This window comes from Ixodes scapularis, unplaced genomic scaffold (genome assembly GCF_016920785.2).
Source record: "Ixodes scapularis isolate PalLabHiFi unplaced genomic scaffold, ASM1692078v2 PGA_scaffold9__187_contigs__length_104089568, whole genome shotgun sequence".
In the NCBI taxonomy this organism is placed as follows: Eukaryota; Metazoa; Arthropoda; class Arachnida; order Ixodida; family Ixodidae; genus Ixodes; species Ixodes scapularis.
The window spans coordinates 800,973-818,294 of record NW_024609884.1 but is presented as its reverse complement, the minus strand read 5'-3'; the positions used below and the strand labels follow the sequence as shown (position 1 = coordinate 818,294).

The following is a 17,322-nucleotide window of genomic DNA, read 5'->3' as shown; positions in this document are numbered from 1 at the left end:
TAAACTTGACAGCCCGGCATATTTTCTATTTGTCGCGCATTATCCTTTCTTTCTTGGCTCGAAAAGCTTTGTCAACGTTATAAACAAGCCTTTCTGATAGACCGACACGCTGTTTACAAACAAGCCCGCATTTGCCCACACCAGGTGTGGGCACTGCGCGTGCGCAGAAACTGAATCCGCGTGACTTGAAGCGTCTGCGCACGCGCAGTGCCGTCCACAGCGCCACCGCAGCTGTGGACGGCACCGCAGGTATTACGCACATTTGAGCTCGGAAATACCGCAAAACCTTCGCTCTTGTTAAATGCAGTTCCAGGGTCGCTGCATAGATGGCGCCAGCGTCTTCTCTCGCCCCAAGAAATTTTGAGAGGCTTTAACAAAGTCTCGTCTTTCTCAGTCGTACTCGGTTGCAAGAGTGAACGGGCCTTAAGCGCCATTCACAGTCTTGTGGCCGAGTAAGACTAGACCGGCTTTTGAGCCTCTTGCAATCTCTTAGAATCGGATGCGCTACAGCAGAGCTGGTCCCAAGAGATCGCAAGAGGCTTAAAAACCGGTCTGGTCTCTCTTGGGGCCGCAAGAGTGTGAATGGGCCTTTAAGACTACCAAAAGTTTGATCTGGATATTACTCTCACTACTACTTGCATGCAACTACTTTATCAATATTATAGTAATAAAATATAAATATACTGCCAGATTTTCAAACAATATGACCGAACAGAATATGGGTTTTACGTGCTCTTGGTTGTGTTTGGCCCTTTTTTTACATCAAGGCAACTAACCGCCAGTGCTACATGTACTCACCTTGTTTTTTTATCCAGTTCTCTCACGCTTTGGGGTCTTGCGGGAATCTGAAGAAATTGCAAGAACCTCTCTTCACGCGATGGTTACAACCAGGTATGAAGCACTCTCACATAGGGTGAGTCCGCAAAAAAAATTTGGGATCTCAACCGATCGCCTGAAGTGCTTTTCTCACAGGTGCAATGCAACCTTTTAGCAGACAATCACCTCGAACGACGACTGGACTTTCAATGAACTATATTTTGCATTGCACCCCACTATGAATTCTTATAAGCGTCTGAAGGTCATTATATTTCAAACAAATACAACTTCAGAATATAGTCTTTATTCACACGATTCCAACGATGGTGCCAGCTTGCGGCAGACGGCATACTTCTTGTGTTCGTTGTCCGCTGCAGGCATCTTGAGGACTGGAAGTTGCAGTTGTAAATATTTCAGAAACAAGCAATTATTGGCACACTTCTGTCTAGACATATAAGACATTCAAGCTTTCTGTATCTGTGAATTTTAGAAGTTTAAATCCTACTCCTGATTTTTGAACAGTCGGGTTTCCGTAGCAAAACCTAGCCACATGTATTTGTCCGCAACATCAACCCTAGCAATGGTTTGTTTGGACTCATGACGTCACAGTTACGGAGTCAATTGCTAGCGTCCATTATTTATTACTTGTTCTACAAACCCAATTTTTTAATTGTACTTTATTCGCTCAATATTTATCGTAAACATACCCAAATCAAGTGAAAATAAAACATGACTCACTAATTATTAAGATTGCTGATATGTGTTTGCAGTGAACAATTTTATGAACCTCTTACAAATATAGGGTAATCCAAGTCGCCAGGCTCGATCTAAAATGGACTGTAAAAATCGACGCCTGCACGTAGCAATCTAAACTTTTCGTCAAAGGTGTATTCCACAGGTCAGTTTTTTCCTGGAAAATTACAAAGCATAGCCAAGAAATTTGCTAGGGTCTACGGCAGGCAGTGGCACAGACGACAGGGGTCCAGTAGGGGGTGTTTGGTGTTCGTGTTGACAGATGGCGCTACCTCCTCATAGCGACGGCTCGCGACCACCGTGGTTTATTAAAATTAAAAACCTTTTTGAAATGTACCTTCGGTTAAAAAATTAATGCCGATAATAAAAGCAAAACTTAAAGTAAAAGGGAAAAAAATGCGTCTGCATAACGACGGTTCTTTTGCAGTCAACGGATATTGTCTACGTGTCATCTGCTTTCTTTCACTGGTCGGCTGCACTTTCGAACGCTGCTCCAGACGCCATCTATCAATACAAACGCCAAGCACAACCCGCTAGTGGACTTGGTCGTCTGGGTCGCTGCCCGCCGTAGACCCTGGCATGTTTCTTGGCCTTATTTTTTGTACAAAGAGAACTACACTTTTTTACAACTCCCTGTAACGCCGAATTAGAGCGCAGCTCTTGAGGAGGAGGAAGGAAGGGTACTGGGGGGTGTCAAGTGACCTCGGGTGGCGGGGGGGGTCACGTGACCTTGGGGTGTCACATGACGTCGGGGGGGGGGGGGGGGGGGGGGGGGTCATGCGACAATGCTGATGACGTCATCAGTGACCTTCACTATTACCTTCTTCAGTTACCTTTGTTACCCTAATGAGGGTCACGAGAGTTGCCCTCACAAGGTTCACGATGGTTATCCAGGTCACGTAGCCCCCCGGGGTCACGTGACCTGCGGATACCCCCCCCCCCCCCCCCCCGAGGTTACGTGACCCCCCGTTGACGTCATCGCCACTGATGACGTCATCAGTGACGTTACTGATGAGGTCACCGGCATCCGCATCGTCATCATCAGCGATGGTGTCATCAGTGACGTCACTGATGACGTCATCGCTGATGATGATGACAATGTGGATGCCGGTGACGTCACTAATGACGTCATCACTGATGATGACGATGGGGATGCCGGTGACGTCATCAGTAAAGTCACTGATGACGACGATGGGGATGCCGGTGACGTCATCAGTAAAGTCACTGATGACGTCATCAGTGGCGATGACATCAACGGGGTATCGGCGGGTCACGTGACCTGGATAACCATCGTGACCCTCGCGAGGTAACCTTAGTAACCCTTCTGAGGGCAACTCTCGTGACCCTTGTGAGAGTAACTACCATGACCCTCATGAGGGTCACCCTTTTGAGGGTAACTAACCCTCGTGAGGGTTACGAAGGTTAGTAACCCTCACGAAGGTAACGAGGGTTACTCGCGGTTACGCCGACGCCGCTCGAGCCGGGAACGGGCGCCTAAGAGCTGCGCTCTAAAAAGTGAAAGCCATTTACAACTCCCTGTAACGCCGAATCGGAGCGCAGCTCTTGAGGAGGAGGAGGAGGGTACTGAGGGGAGGGTAGACCCCTCCTCCTCCCCTCATTCTTTAATATGCTCCGGGGGAGTCACGTGACCTCGGGGGGAGGGGGGGGGGGGGGGGGGGGGTTGTTCACTGAATATGGGCAGAATATAAATATTGCATGTTCGTCTCCTGCCTTGTCCCTAGAAGTCCTCTGTGCCACACACTAATGACTGTAATGCATCCATGTCCCAGTGACTTAGCAGGCTTGCGTCTATTGCGTAGCTGGTTTGGGAGATGAACCTGTCACAAATGTTCATCCCCATGGCATGAGAAAACCTTCCAATAAACTTCTTGCCCCACCAGCCTTACACTGTTCACTCGCCATGGAGATCTCCGAGGTGAGACACTAGTTCCATGCCACTAAATTGCACAGCCCTGCGGTGAACAAATCACCCTGTAGCCTTGCTGACATCTCCAAGGTCACCGGTCTCGAGGTCCAGGCACCTGCACATAATCAATAATTGCTGTAGCAAAAGGTGACAGAATCCACCAGCGGATGCTACACCACGGGCACTCACTACTAATTGCCAACACTTAAATGTACAAAACAACTCATCTTGAAGTACAGAACAGCGAGCGGAACAAACACAACTGCAAAGGAATCGCACGGCAAACAAATCCCGCAATGCATTTCGTCTGCTGGGCGTGGAAGAAAGAAAAAAAAATTGCACGGTCAGGTGCAGCCACGTGACTTCCGCCACTCACTTTCTCCTCTCGACTTCTCCATGTAATGCGGGGGTTTTGGTTTCGAGCAGTTGCATTTTTTGGCTTTATTAATAAAAATATGTGACTCTGTAGCACAATACTAATTAAATAGTATTCCAACGCCTAACAAAAAATTGTAAAAAAAAAAAAAAAATGGGGGGAGGGGGGGGGGGTTGTCAGTGTGCCTTTAAAGGGGCGGTGCAACAATTTGCGGACTTTGGCTAATTAATTGCGGGAATTGATCCCGGCCACATATAAAACGAAAGACCGAAAACTATTCTTTCCTACTTGCCCTAGTTTTCATTAAAAAAAATAAAAGAAATTGGTATCTCTGGCACCCCTCAACTCAACATTGAAGCGGCACCCGCTTCGCCAGTGACGTCATTCGGAGTGGCGTTGGTTTCCGGTTGGGTTCTTCTGGCTTCCGTTTCCCCAGCGCTCGCCGGCTCGCCGCTCTCCCGTCGATTCTCGACCAACATGGCGGCGCGGCGGGCAGTCGATGTCAAAGTCGAGGTCGAGACACCAGGAACAATAACGATACCACAATACTACGGACCACGACCAACGCACTCCGTCAAGCGAGGGAAAGACAAAACGTCCGGGTTGCTCGTGTAGCCGCCGTAGGCGCCACGGGCGTCGACGGATGACGGCGACGGCAGGTTCTGTTGACTTGCGGTAGATGACGCCACAAATAATTCATACCCTTTTAGCGGCAATATTAGGCTTTTGAAGCGTTTCTGCATGCCTAAACAACAAGATTTTTTAAACTTAACCTTAAATCAAGCTTACAATTGCCTAACACTATCACTTACAAAAACCACTTCGAGTGACGTCGCACCACAGGTTCCATTTGCGGCCACCATGTGGCCGCGGGTTGGGAAAAAAAGGGTTTCTTGTTTTGCGATTACGCAGCGAAATAGAGGTATTTTGGGGTATGGTAGCACTTTTTCTCTTACTTATGCCGAAGTAAACAATATAAAAAATACAAGCTGCACATTCCTCCAGTGTTAAAATCATTGCACCACCCCTTTAAAGTAAAAGAGAGTATAGGTACTGCCCATGACTGGGTAAGACAGTTAAAACAAATTCTGTACAAATTTTTTGGAGCAGTTCAGGAGCAGAACATGTACATTTTGGAGCAGCTTAGGAGCACAAAAGTCCACATTTTAAGGCAACGTAGAAACAAAAAAAAAAAAAAAAAAAAAAAAATAATAATTTGGAGCTACGAAATTTAAAGTAAAACATGTCGCAGCAAAAACTTATTATATAAAAAAAAATTGTAAAAAAAAAAAAAAAAGTTATGGAGGTATTTTGGTGCAGTTTCGGGCAATTTAAGGGTGATTTTGGGTAAGATTGGCCGAAGGATGGCTGGTCAACATTTGCAAGTCAATTGATATTTTTATATGTCATTGCCTAATGTCCAGTGTAAATAAACCTGTTTATTTTTCATTAGAAAAAGAATCTGGGCGCGCAAGAAATCTTAGATCACATAAAGGTAGACGGTCGCATTCACGCGCACTATTGGAGCAGGCATCTTTGAAATTAAATAACTAAAACAATAACATTAAGAGAAGACTAGTACTGTTTAGAAACAATCAATCAGAAACAAAGAAAATTATTTTGACATGGTTGGTGTAACCATTACAAATTATTTTGTTAAAGGGACACTCAAGTGGATTCTGACACCGTCTATTTATTGTCGTAACTCAATCTATAGGCTGTAAGCATCCTAAAAAACCCGAAATGAATTCAAGGATGGCTGATTTCCCTATCGAAAGTTGAATCAAAGATTGTGCCATGCCCCTCTTCCTGCGCCGTGGCGCAGAACACCAGGGGGTGCCACCAGACTGGAAGGCAGCAGGGGAGGGCATGCGACAGCCAGTCACAAGTGACGGCTTCCCGCCGAACTAAATTTTTCGAATATGCGCACTTTCGAAAAGTCAGTCCGCCGGGAAACCGTAACTCGTGATTTACTGTCACGTGCCCTCCCCTGCTGCCTTCCCGTCTGGTGGCACCCCCTAGTGTTCTGTGCCACAATGCAGAAAGAGAGGCGCGGAAAAATTTTTGATTGTACTTTTAATAGGGAAATCGGCCGCTCTTGAATGTGATTTCAGGTTTTTTAGGATGCTTAGAGCCTATAGATTGAGTTACAACAATAAGTGGACGATCTAAAAATCCACTTGTGTTCCTTTAAGGTACAGGCTCCCATATTTCGCAGGCAATCGATCGAGCAGGCCTGTTTAGCATTTTTTGGAAGAAAAAGTGTATTGCCATGAATTGATATTATTAAACTTTCCAGTAACATGTACCCATAGATTGTTCTTTTATTTCAAAGGTGCCTGCTCCGATAGAATGCATGAATGCGACTGTCCACCTCAACATGAATACGGTTTTTTTTTGTGACCCCAGCTTTTTTTTTTTTTTGAAGAAACATAAATGTGGGTTCATTTATTTGCAATGCCAGCCCGCCACTCGCCCTCTTGCGTATGAACAGAGAACCAGAGGAGCGGGAGCGGCGGCGGCGGCGGGAAAAACGGTGGCAGGGACTGTCGGCCTTCGTGTGTGAAGCAGTTGTAACGAAAAAAGTGAGCATGTTAAAATAGGAATTCTTGTGTTCCACTTTGCAACAACATTGCACAAAAAACCGCAATGTCTAGTTTCGTTAGGGACTTTTCGTACATCGCATCCGCTGCGGATTTCTAGTCTTGTGCATGGCCGCCAGCTCAATCTATGCTCAACCTGATTGCAAACGCTCCCGCTACTAGTGCAGAGCTTCAGCATACAGTCTACAAAAAGTCTATTCTTTGCCCTAAGTAGGAAAAATCTGGTCACGCAACAGTATGTCAAGCAATACACATCAAGAATGGGTTTGCGTTTCAAGTCCGTTACAAGGAACATGACAATTTGTTTCAAGCCTCTCTTGAAAGACAGGATATGCATACTTGGTTTCAAGTAATTACAAAGGAAATAAAGAAATGCTCAAAGAATTTTAAGTGTGTCTCTGTTAGCCAGCCGTTTGTGACAAGAGCCAATGATATTAGATTAGCTCAGTTAAGGAACTGCTCATAGACGCAGTATGAATGAGCTGTACCTCCCCTCACTCACCACGACACGCCTCTCGTCGATCAACGCGCCACACGGCTGCTATGGTAACTGCAGTGTATTTTATGGAATACATGTGTTTTGAAGCTCAGCGTCTAGATGGAGTTCCACAGCCCTCTATGAAGCACCACACAGTTCGTAAACGAAAATCTAGATGGCGCTTCGAACGACGGGAGGCGGACTGAAGCGAGTGAGGGGAGGTACCCCATTCTACGAGCGTTCCACAAGTGAGGTAATCTAGTAACGTTGACAAGAGCTTAGGACAGGCAGTTTTGCCGAGGGACAGCAACGTTGCAACACACAACAAAAAATGTATGATATATTAAAATATATATTTTTTAAAGAGCAATAAATAAAACCCCTAAACACGCCAATTATGTTAATAGGCAGTTTCAGCATAGCGTTACTGCAGGCTACCGTGAGCACGGCAACGCTCCAGGCGTGAGCTGAAAATTGTTCTTGAAAGACACAATGCGAGCTTCCGGTTGCAATGCTACACCGCACGGTAGCCTGCGGCGACAAACTTCCTATCAATAACCATACAGCCGTTTGATCCACGTGTTGCAATGCACTAAAACCTAGAAGGTGAGCAGCGAGTTGCGAGCCTGTGACACGAAGAGATCAATACTGTGAACGCTGCTCTTCTGGAGCTTGATGGTCACCGTGCACGGCTCACTTTTTAGAGCACTAATGGCCACCATTATCTTCATCACCCTCAAAAATATGTTGCCACAAACAGTGACGTGGTTGGTGCCTTAAACGCGCTCGCAAACCACAAAGCTTCGCAAGCTGGGGTTTCTGCAACTTTTAAATATCATTATGCTCGTTTTTCTACCACGCATCAATATCTCCGTCACCTGTAATTAAATCCTGCCCTAACTGCTTCGCATTTGTAGACAAATGAATCATTTTTAGCGCACTGACAAGCGTGAACAAGCAGGTGCATGTGAAATCCTGAAGAATCTATCTTCGTCTCTTCCGCCATCTTGGAACTACCACCGCACCACGTATGGGGCGTTGGAGTTGCAAATACCGGATATTAGGCAATGACATAAAAATATCAATTGAACTGAAATGTCGACCAGCCACCCCTTGGTTGATCTTATTTGAAATCACCCTTAATGTTTTTGGCACAATTCAGCAACAGCCGATATGTTTCAGTTCTGTAGAAATCTTCATCACATAAATTACAAATTGGCAAGGTGTATACACCGACGTGCGGCGTGTTCTGTTTACCAACAGGGCAGGAAACCTGCGCATGCGCAGAAGGTATGTGGACAGAAGCGGCCGAGCTCTGTGTTTTTGCCGTTGCAGTATGGGGTGTACGTTTGTTGGTTAGGCTGCACAAGGTGCCTGAACTTCATTTGTTGTGGCATTTTGTGCCAACGAACCTCGTATGTGATGCTAGACTATTTGGGCTAGCTACCGGACCTTGAACGGCAGTGATACAGACAAACTGCATTGATGGCGTTGCACAGACAAACTGCGTTGATAGCGTTACCTTTGACAATTCTAATGGGCGCTTCGACAAAAAGTTGGTGCCACTAAAATCGATGGCTCATGTCGTCATTTATATGGCGCCTTCAACAAGCTAGTCCACAACCGGCATGATTCAGTCATACAAGTCTCTTGATTTGTAAAACTCTTGCAGGAGTATGAATGCGGCATAACCCTTTGAAGGAACAACATAAATTGCTATCTTGACCTATCGTGGTATGATTTACTACAGAAGTGATCTAGATGGTGCATTAATTATATAAAAGTTTGAGCCCCCCACACTTAAGGAAACAACACTTTTTATGGGTGAATGCCTACTCCTTTCTGTGCAATATCATCAAACAGCCTTTTGGGCCACCGTGGCATTTATTACGACTGAAAAACTGAGGGAATGGGAAGGGAGTAAACTTGGCTTATGTATTTTCTGCCTCCCTTTGCCAAAATAGACAGTGGCCTAAAATGTAATTTGGTTTTCATGCGTAAACTACAAAAAAAAGTAGTTTTTTTTTTCTTTTTTTTTTGTTCACTAAGGTGAGCTCTGTTCAATAATATAGCTAAAAATGGCCAATTTTATTTAAAAAAAAAAATGGATCACGTGCAGGCAAGCTGACGGTTGACACCTAAAACTATGGTCAAAAAAAGAAAAAAAAAAACTAGAAGAGATAGAAAAAACGGACAGGCAATGTCTCAATTATATTCCACCTGTGTGCTAAATTACATTGGTCCGAGCTGTGCACGTTATTACTTTGTATAAATATCACCAATGACGAGTCACATTCGTCAAAGACAAGTTACGGTCAAAAATTGGTTTCGGTTTGTTTTCATCCTAAAAAGGCGCCAGAAAAAAAAAAAAGTATTTTGAGCTTTTGCAATGTGTTTAGCCTGACAGCAGTTGTTGGCCTGGCAACATGGATTTAAAAATGGCGACACGCATGAGGAATGCTAATGGCGGTGATGGTCCCCAGAAAAAGAGCCGTTTCTTGCAGCAGTTCGGACAGCAGCGATGCTGAAGACCCCGAATTTGTCTTCAGAGTGAGTCTCACATTGCCTGTGAAGACAAGACGGCCTCAGAACGACGAGAGTGACCATGATAACGTGCTTCTGAAGACTTCAGATAAAGTAGGTCGACTCCTTTTACAAGAGGTAGAACAGGTTGCAGGGAAACGCATAGGAATCCTGCCACTGAATGTCAAGAAGGTAGTGTTTATAATATTCCTTTGGCATCTGGGTTTTCATACATAGTTTAAAGTGGATGTTATGTTAATGAGTGCATCATGGAGCATAAAAGGTGTGTTCTCCTGCTGTCCCCAAATTCAGAAACTAGTACATTTACAAGTTTGCAACAGTTGTCATCCGAATTGGATGGCCACCACGGTGATAAGCCAAGCGAGATCAGTTGAAACGTGTGGTAAAAGAAACTCTTAGTATTGGTTCTGCTGGAAATTGTGTAAGTGTCTTGTTGATGGTGATTCACAAGCAAGTACAAACTTTTTGACCAATGCAATTTTTTTGTTGTCAGTTGGTTGACTTTGGTATGTGTGGAAGCGTCGAGTGCATTTCTTCTTTTGTTCGCCCTTGCTGACAGTCTGGGTGTGTGACTTGGTGCAAGGGTTCTTGGCGTTGACTGCAGTATACCGCTATAAAAGGGTGTGGTTTTAGAATAAACCTTCAGCTGTGTTCGAGACGGTGTGTGTGTGTCATCCTCTTTTTAGTATCCTTTTTCCTTCCGGTGTTTCAGGTTTTCGTCTGCAATTCACCAGCTTGCCTGTACTTTTACTCTCCTCTGAAATATCGCTTTTTAAAATGCTGGCAATTGAATCTCACCTAGCCCGTTACAAACTATCCCATGCACACAGGGATGACTTACATGATTATGCTTCCTGTAGCAGATCCTCATGCTTGTGGTCGCCAGTGGTCACTCCCTCTTGGCTCACAAAACAATGAAACAGTGATTATAGGCACTTATTAGCAAGAAAACCATTATATCCTAAAGCGTATAAGTCATATACTAAAATAATTTGGTATGTCACGGGAACTGCAACTTTTACATTCTTGTGCAGCAGTATGCAAAATAAGAAATAAGCATGTAACAGGCAACTTGAGGTAAAATGGTTACACATTAACTTAGAAATAACTTGTATAATTGAAATTAAATTGGCAAGCTCTGGCCATTAAAACACTTTTCCAATTAAGACCAGCTGATAACATAAGCCACCTGTTGGAGAATGGCGAGCTCGAGCACCTCTGGAAAAAGCTGCATATTCTCGTACAGTAATATCTAAAAAAAGCGCCAGTTTCAGCGAGGGGCACGCTCATAAACAAGCATTTCGAGGCGCTATGGTTGCCCGTTAATTTAGAGACAACCGTTCTGCATCAACTAAAATAAAATTGCCAATACCTGGTTGTTAAAAAAGCGTTATGATTAAGGTCAGCATATAATGTCTCGCCTAACATAGCCTGTTGGAGGATGGCAAGAGATGCCCCTCTTGCCTTTAGCTCGAGCATCTCTTGACATTCTCCAAAGTGGAAAGAAATCCAAGCTGTCTAACACGCCATTCCTTTTTGCAAGAGGGACACTGCCCCTTTTTTGTAGTCCAATTGTCAAAACTACTGATTTGCAAAGTAGCCATGCTCCTTGAGGGCGAGCAGACATGCTCGGAACATCCACAGGGGGCTGAGCGGATGCTGCTCCTTCTGTAGGAACTCACCTGGCTACAAGGCCCTCCATGATGTGCTGCTGCTCCAAGCTGGTGGGAGGTTTGCCATGCATGGGACCAGAACCAGGGCGTTTCTTTTTGGTGGGAAAGCACCGTGGTTGTTCTTCCATCTTTTTGTTGTGGGGTACAACCCTAGGTTTTGGAGAAGTCTCATCGGGAGCAGAGTCAAGTACTTGGGCCTTGGTACGGTATTTCAACACCAGGGAGCTTGAAGAGCTTGTCAATTTCTTCCTGGAGAGGGACTTGTTCAGTCCACTCATTGCCAAACATATGTTGTCCTCTGAATTTGGTTGAGTCTTCTTCATCCCTACCTCAATACCCTGCCGAATGTCATCCAAGAGGGACTGTGGCTCATCATCTTACGTAAAGCCTGTTGCTTCACATGATGTTACTGGCATTTTTACACCTGGCTTAATGTCAACCTCCTTCACTGTCGTCACATGAAGCCCAAGGTAAGCTACAGCATGAATATGCTTGCACATTGATGTTGAAATCAGGCTGTCATTGCAAGTGCACTTGTAACTGTCGATAAAGATGTCACAGTCCTTGCAACGGAGCATGCAACTCTGGCAGGGGTCGCCCTTCTCAACATGGTAGCTTCTCTCTGCCTGGGACTGAGACTTTACAAGCCGGCCATTGCCATTTTGCAGCTGCTCTACATCTGATGCTGGAATTTTCATCCTCTCCTGGTGCCTCCGAAAAAGGGCTGCATCATGCCAATCAGTTTTTCCTTTTACGAGCGACTCGAGACGCTTGTAGAGGCGGTACTGGGTCAGTTCGAAGAGGGTCATCAACAGCTTGTCGAGCCTCTGATTGTGAGTTCCATGCAGGTAGTGTGACTTCAGGTCCTTGTACGTTGTCTCCAAGTGGTTGGTAGTATTAAAAGGAATGCCCTTTCTGAAGCAGAGCGCCCACTGTTCTGCTCTGCCACCATGGTAGTGCCCAAAGTACTGAACAGACTCCTGTACTTGTTGAATTAGTTTTGGGTCAGCCTCTCCACTTACAGTAGTTTCTGACAGAGGAAGCCCGTCAAAGCTCGTTGGAATTGACCCTCATCTTTGCAATTTCTCAGCGCCCACAACTCGTCGCAAAGACGGTCACGGGTTTGCTTATATCTTGGACCGACTGCAACTTCAGAGCCCAGTTGTGGCTTACATGACAGGAGCAGAGCATCCAATGTTGGGCACAGCCCATCACTTCCTCCCATGCATTACCTTTATGGCCTTAAGGAGCGTTTCATAGTCTTGGTGCCTAGTTACATTGAGATCAAATATGTGCATGGCATGCCTGACTGATCTTCTGCAACTGTCATGAGTCTTCATTTGCAGATTGTGGCCATTTGTATTATGAGTAGAGTCAATGCACAGGAACTTGGGGCCAAGCCAAGCTTTGTGAAGAGTTCTTTCTGAGGGACAGTCATCAGGGCAAGCTCAAAGCTCTCTTTGTTTTCCTTCTTCCATGTCAGTACAGGACTGGGGAATCTGACTTTGTTCAGTTCCTCCACTGATTCTTGTGCCGTAGCTCTTTCGTCAGAATTTCATGCTCGACGGAGATGTTGCCAATGTCTTTCATTGAGAGCAAATGTAGCCTGCCCACCTCACTGCCAGGGGAAGAATGTGCGTCTACCAGAACTTTACGGGCGGGGATGCCTTGCTTTAGTTTATCAGCTAAAGCCTCCTTCTCAGTCGTAAAGAGGCGCTGGTGCTTCAGTTCCTTCAAGTGGCCGTAGTGTTCTGCCTGGTACTCTACTGTCACCTTGCCATCTTTCTCTGTTGCTTGAATTGTGGCTAAGCATTGCACATTAGTCTTACAAGTGCCCTGGGCTCTCAGTTGTCGTTTACCTCTTGCTCTGAAATGATCCAGAGCGGTGGCAGTAGCAATACATTTTCAGGACACCCTCATCTCGTCCCTTGGGCCCGTCGTGAAGAACGAAGTGAACGTGCTCTCTGCCTTCCTCAGCCTCCCTCCAGTCACTGAATTCTGGCAGGCAGAGAAGAAAGAAAGCTTAAATGAAATGGCCTGAATTAAGAGTGGTATGTCAGTCACATCATATATTCCCCTGCTTTAAAACATCTTCATGTTTGTTTCACTAAATGTACATCCCGATCAGACTTTTAGCTGTAGCATGCGGTCCATGGTTTTTTCGTGCTCTTAATGCCCACATAGTAGGTGCACTCCAAAACACTACGGTCTGCAAGAACAAGTTCACTGCACTCCACATGTGTGGTGTTTGCAAGTGCACCTGCTATGCAAGTGACGGGAAAACAAAACAAAAAATGTTTTGCACATTCATAAGTTCAATGCAAGTGCGCACTACAACGGAGAGGGAGCACAAGTTTCATTGGCTCCGTGTCGACAGCGCATCTTTCACAGAACATATTAAATCTTCGGTTAACCAAACACTACGAATTTTATTCGCGAATCGAATTATCCTAGAGCTTACTATTCAATTTGTATTCAAATATTAAAGTTTTCATACACCCCTAGAAAAGAGTCAAGTCCCATCATAGTGGCAGTCACAAGAGCAGCTGAAAAACCCCAGTATGTTGGTACCATGTAAACTGTAGACGCGAGATATATGCTTACCGTAAAATTCTGAGATGCCCCGGCCCCGAAAGGTAAGCCACCCCAGTTTTTGGCTTCATTTGCTTTTTTTCTTTTAGTTAGCTATGGCGGGATATAAAGTGTCTAGTTATAGTGTCGAGTTAGCTATGGCGGGACATAATGAACCGTTGCCGACTGGCAAATAAAGCCATTATTGCTTCACACTGCAAGTGAGCACACTCCTTATTTTGAGCCAATTTTTTATTGATTTTAGGTGGGCTATCTCTCGGGATATTAGGGTAACACTATGACCCCTCTGCTCCACTCCCCAGGTAGCCATACTTCCATCATACATGTCTGTAGCAACAGCCAAAGCCGCTACAATCAGGTGTGCCAGGTTTGTGCTGAAGCTTATGTCCTATCCACAAGCTTTAGCGTCGGTGCACGAGAACATGCACTAGCTGAAGGAATAAAAATTTACATTAGATTTTGTATTAGAAAGGGCTCAGACGTTCATTCAACTCTTTCTTGACCTACCATACCGTAACGTAACGAGGAAGTATGTTACCGCACAAACAATTCAGTGCTAAATCAATTGCATGTGGTAAAATCCTCCTCCAGGACGTTATAAGGTAGGTATATATGCTGGAAGTATGGCTATTCCCATGCACAGGTGTGCTTTAGGAGGTGATCCTGTTGATGTCCTGATGTGAAAGTCGTGTTTGTAAAGTAACATGGCTTAAAGAAAGCTGAAATGGTTCCTAAAAATATAGTTGGAGGTGAATTCTCGCCTGGTTTTACCCCATGAATTCAAATATGAGAATTATTTGGTGAAAAATTATTGGCAAATGCAAGATACCCATGTTTCCCATTCACCAATTACGACGTCAAATATAAGTTTTCGGCTACACTGCGTCAGAGCCGTATATGGGGAGAGTTTGGTCAGTCTATGATCTCGCCGCCGTAACGCCCTCCTCCCAAGTGAGCCAATCAGCACACGGCGCAGAGCGAGAGGCATGAGCGCATGCATGTGAACTTCCGGCTGCTCCCAGCTGAGCGGGGAGGGCCGCCATTTTCGTTCAATCTCCCGGCGGAATGCATGGGATCGGCATCTATATCACGATTATTTCCTTTTACATCGCTGGCTCTGGCAAGAAAATGATATACTGTTATTCCTCAGTGGGTTAAAAAGCTAATAAATGAAGTTTTCTCACCGTAAGGCCACAAACGTTTATTCAGGCGAAGAAGAAAAAGTTGGCCCGTAGCAGACGACGCATAGCCTCAGCAGTGCTCTTCTCTGAGCAGTCTCCGACAGCGTTGCGGAAAAATGGCGGTCTCCTCTCTGCTCCCTTCTTTCTCTCTCGCTCCTTCGGCGCTCTCTTCCTTTCATTTAATTTTCTCCTTTTCGGTGCCTTCGTTGCCACACCCACTGGCCAAACTCTCTCAATATACGGCTCTGCACAGCGCATGCCACTCCATAAGGGGTCCCTTTCATTTCATTGAAACTCGCTTCGTAAAATTATGTTTCGTGGACAACTTTTCATGGACACGCGTTTCGTAGACACAATCGTTTCATTGATGCTTGTTATGCGAATTGCACGCTGTAGGGACATTTCATCTTGCGTGTATCACTGGGGTACGCATTAACCCACCCACCCACCTGCCTGCCTGCGTTCACGCCGCTTCGCAGCGGCTCATTACAAAAATGTTAACCCACCTTACCGACACTGCACGAGACTGTCGCGGCGACAGTCTCATGCAGCTTATTACAGAAAAAAAGCTAATCTAAACTGTCGATGAAACATCGTGTGTCGCTGAAATGTCATGCAATGAACTGATTGCCAACTCTCCGGGAGCACGCTGAGCGTGCATAGCCTTGATTAGTGCAGTTGGTGTGCAAACTTTTTGAGGACCGTGCACCTGCAGAACAAAAGAGCTCTGTATACGACGTCACAAACTACCACTTTGAAAGCACTTTTCAGAAGGGAACGAAAGAATAAACTCGTACCGCACAGCAAGTTTTAGGCATCTCGAAAACAATTTGCACAAAAGACGAGAGGGACAGGACAAGTGCTACTATCGAAAAGAGTGCAACATTTTGAGATTCAAAGAAAGGCAATGTAGCATTTTGATGCTCCAGAAAGATGAACGAACCCCCTAGAAGAAAAAAAAGGAAAGAAAGAAAATTAACAGACCAACTTTCTTCTCGTACTTCTCTAAACACGCATTTAACAGTCGGCCGATACTAGATGGTAACGCTCGTTGCGTTTCTGTTCTTATCCTCTTATTTTGCAATGTTTTCGAGATGATCAAACTAGCCCAACAATACTTTTGATTAATTTCCTATACGACAACATATGCTGGGATTTCATGTGCCAACTCGTGCTAATAGAGGAACGAGTGTATTTTATCCCTCTGTGCAATCGCAATAGTCACCATTGGTGCGGATGCAAATTTGTGGTAATGAATTGTCGTCTCTTTTCAGATTTTTTAGTCTTTAAACAAGAGCTTGAATTACAAAACACCCACCTTACCGACACCTTACCACTGTTACAAAACACGGCCCACACCGTGTTTTGTAACAGTGGTAGACATTGTGATCGATTTTTCTTTTGTACAAAAGTAAGCGAATGCACTTACCTTTCAAAAAATTGAACTTTAACTCCTCACGCCTCGCGACGAACCCGTGTTTCGCTTCAAAGTAGCGCAGCAAGTCCCCAATGGAACGCAAAAGCCGTTGGACACAGATCGCATGCAAGGCGGCAGCGGACAGTGTGATCCAGCTCGTGTCAGCGTCCCGTCAATGCAGTCAACCTCCTTTAGGTGCCTCTTTAAGTTGTAGATTTTCTTGAAGCACCTGTCACAAATCATGCACTTGTACTTATCTGGGTTGGCGTTATGCCGCTAGCATTCACAAAAGCAACAGAGCAACCACATCCGAAGTTCAAACTGAGAACCGTTGAAAACAGCGAGGCCAGGGCGGCGCCAGCGTGCGAGTCATACGTGACGCTATCATCATCATCACCACCACCCGAACGGATTCCCTACGGGCGCTTTTCCCTACGCTGGCGTTGTCCCCAGATCTAGGCACGGGCAGATCTCTGGATAGGCCACTGATCTCTATGTCTATTTGCTGGATCGCGTTTGACCAGCTCCTCCTATGGACCGGAATGCGGTCACTGGCGGCCATCTTTAGGTAGAGTTATATCATCTCTAGCCATCATAGTAATATGGCGGACAGCGCAATGGCGGCAGGCTGCCATAAAAATAGCCGTAGATCTAGTACACTGTACCGTGGGTGACATTTCGTGCTTGATTGAAGTTGTTTGATGAAGCAGATTCTTGAAACCCGGCGTGAACGGTAGCCTCATCTTTGAGGACCCGGCGAAAGTTCTACGAAAGCGCAGCACCGGGGGAAAGCAGCGCAGCTCGCATCAAAAGCAGACTCCGTACCGTCGTCTGCTTTCGATGCTCCTTTCGATGCGACTTTCGATACGTGCTGTGCTGCTTTTCTCCCGGTGCTGCGATTTCGTGAAACTTTTACCAGGTCCTCAAAAACCAGACTACTGTTCACGCCGGGTTTCAAAAAC

At 45.4% G+C, this 17,322-nt stretch overlaps 1 long non-coding RNA gene across 1 annotated transcript; it reads right to left on the bottom strand.

The window, feature by feature from the left end:
- Positions 1 to 1,104: 1,104 nt before the first annotated feature.
- LOC121833695 lies at positions 1,105 to 16,771 on the bottom strand. The gene is made up of 4 exons (XR_006076777.1): positions 16,373 to 16,771; positions 10,339 to 13,168; positions 3,477 to 3,611; positions 1,105 to 1,205 (listed from the first exon to the last, which is right to left on the bottom strand). It is a non-coding gene; the product is annotated as an uncharacterized LOC121833695 (long non-coding RNA).
- Positions 16,772 to 17,322: the final 551 nt, after the last annotated feature.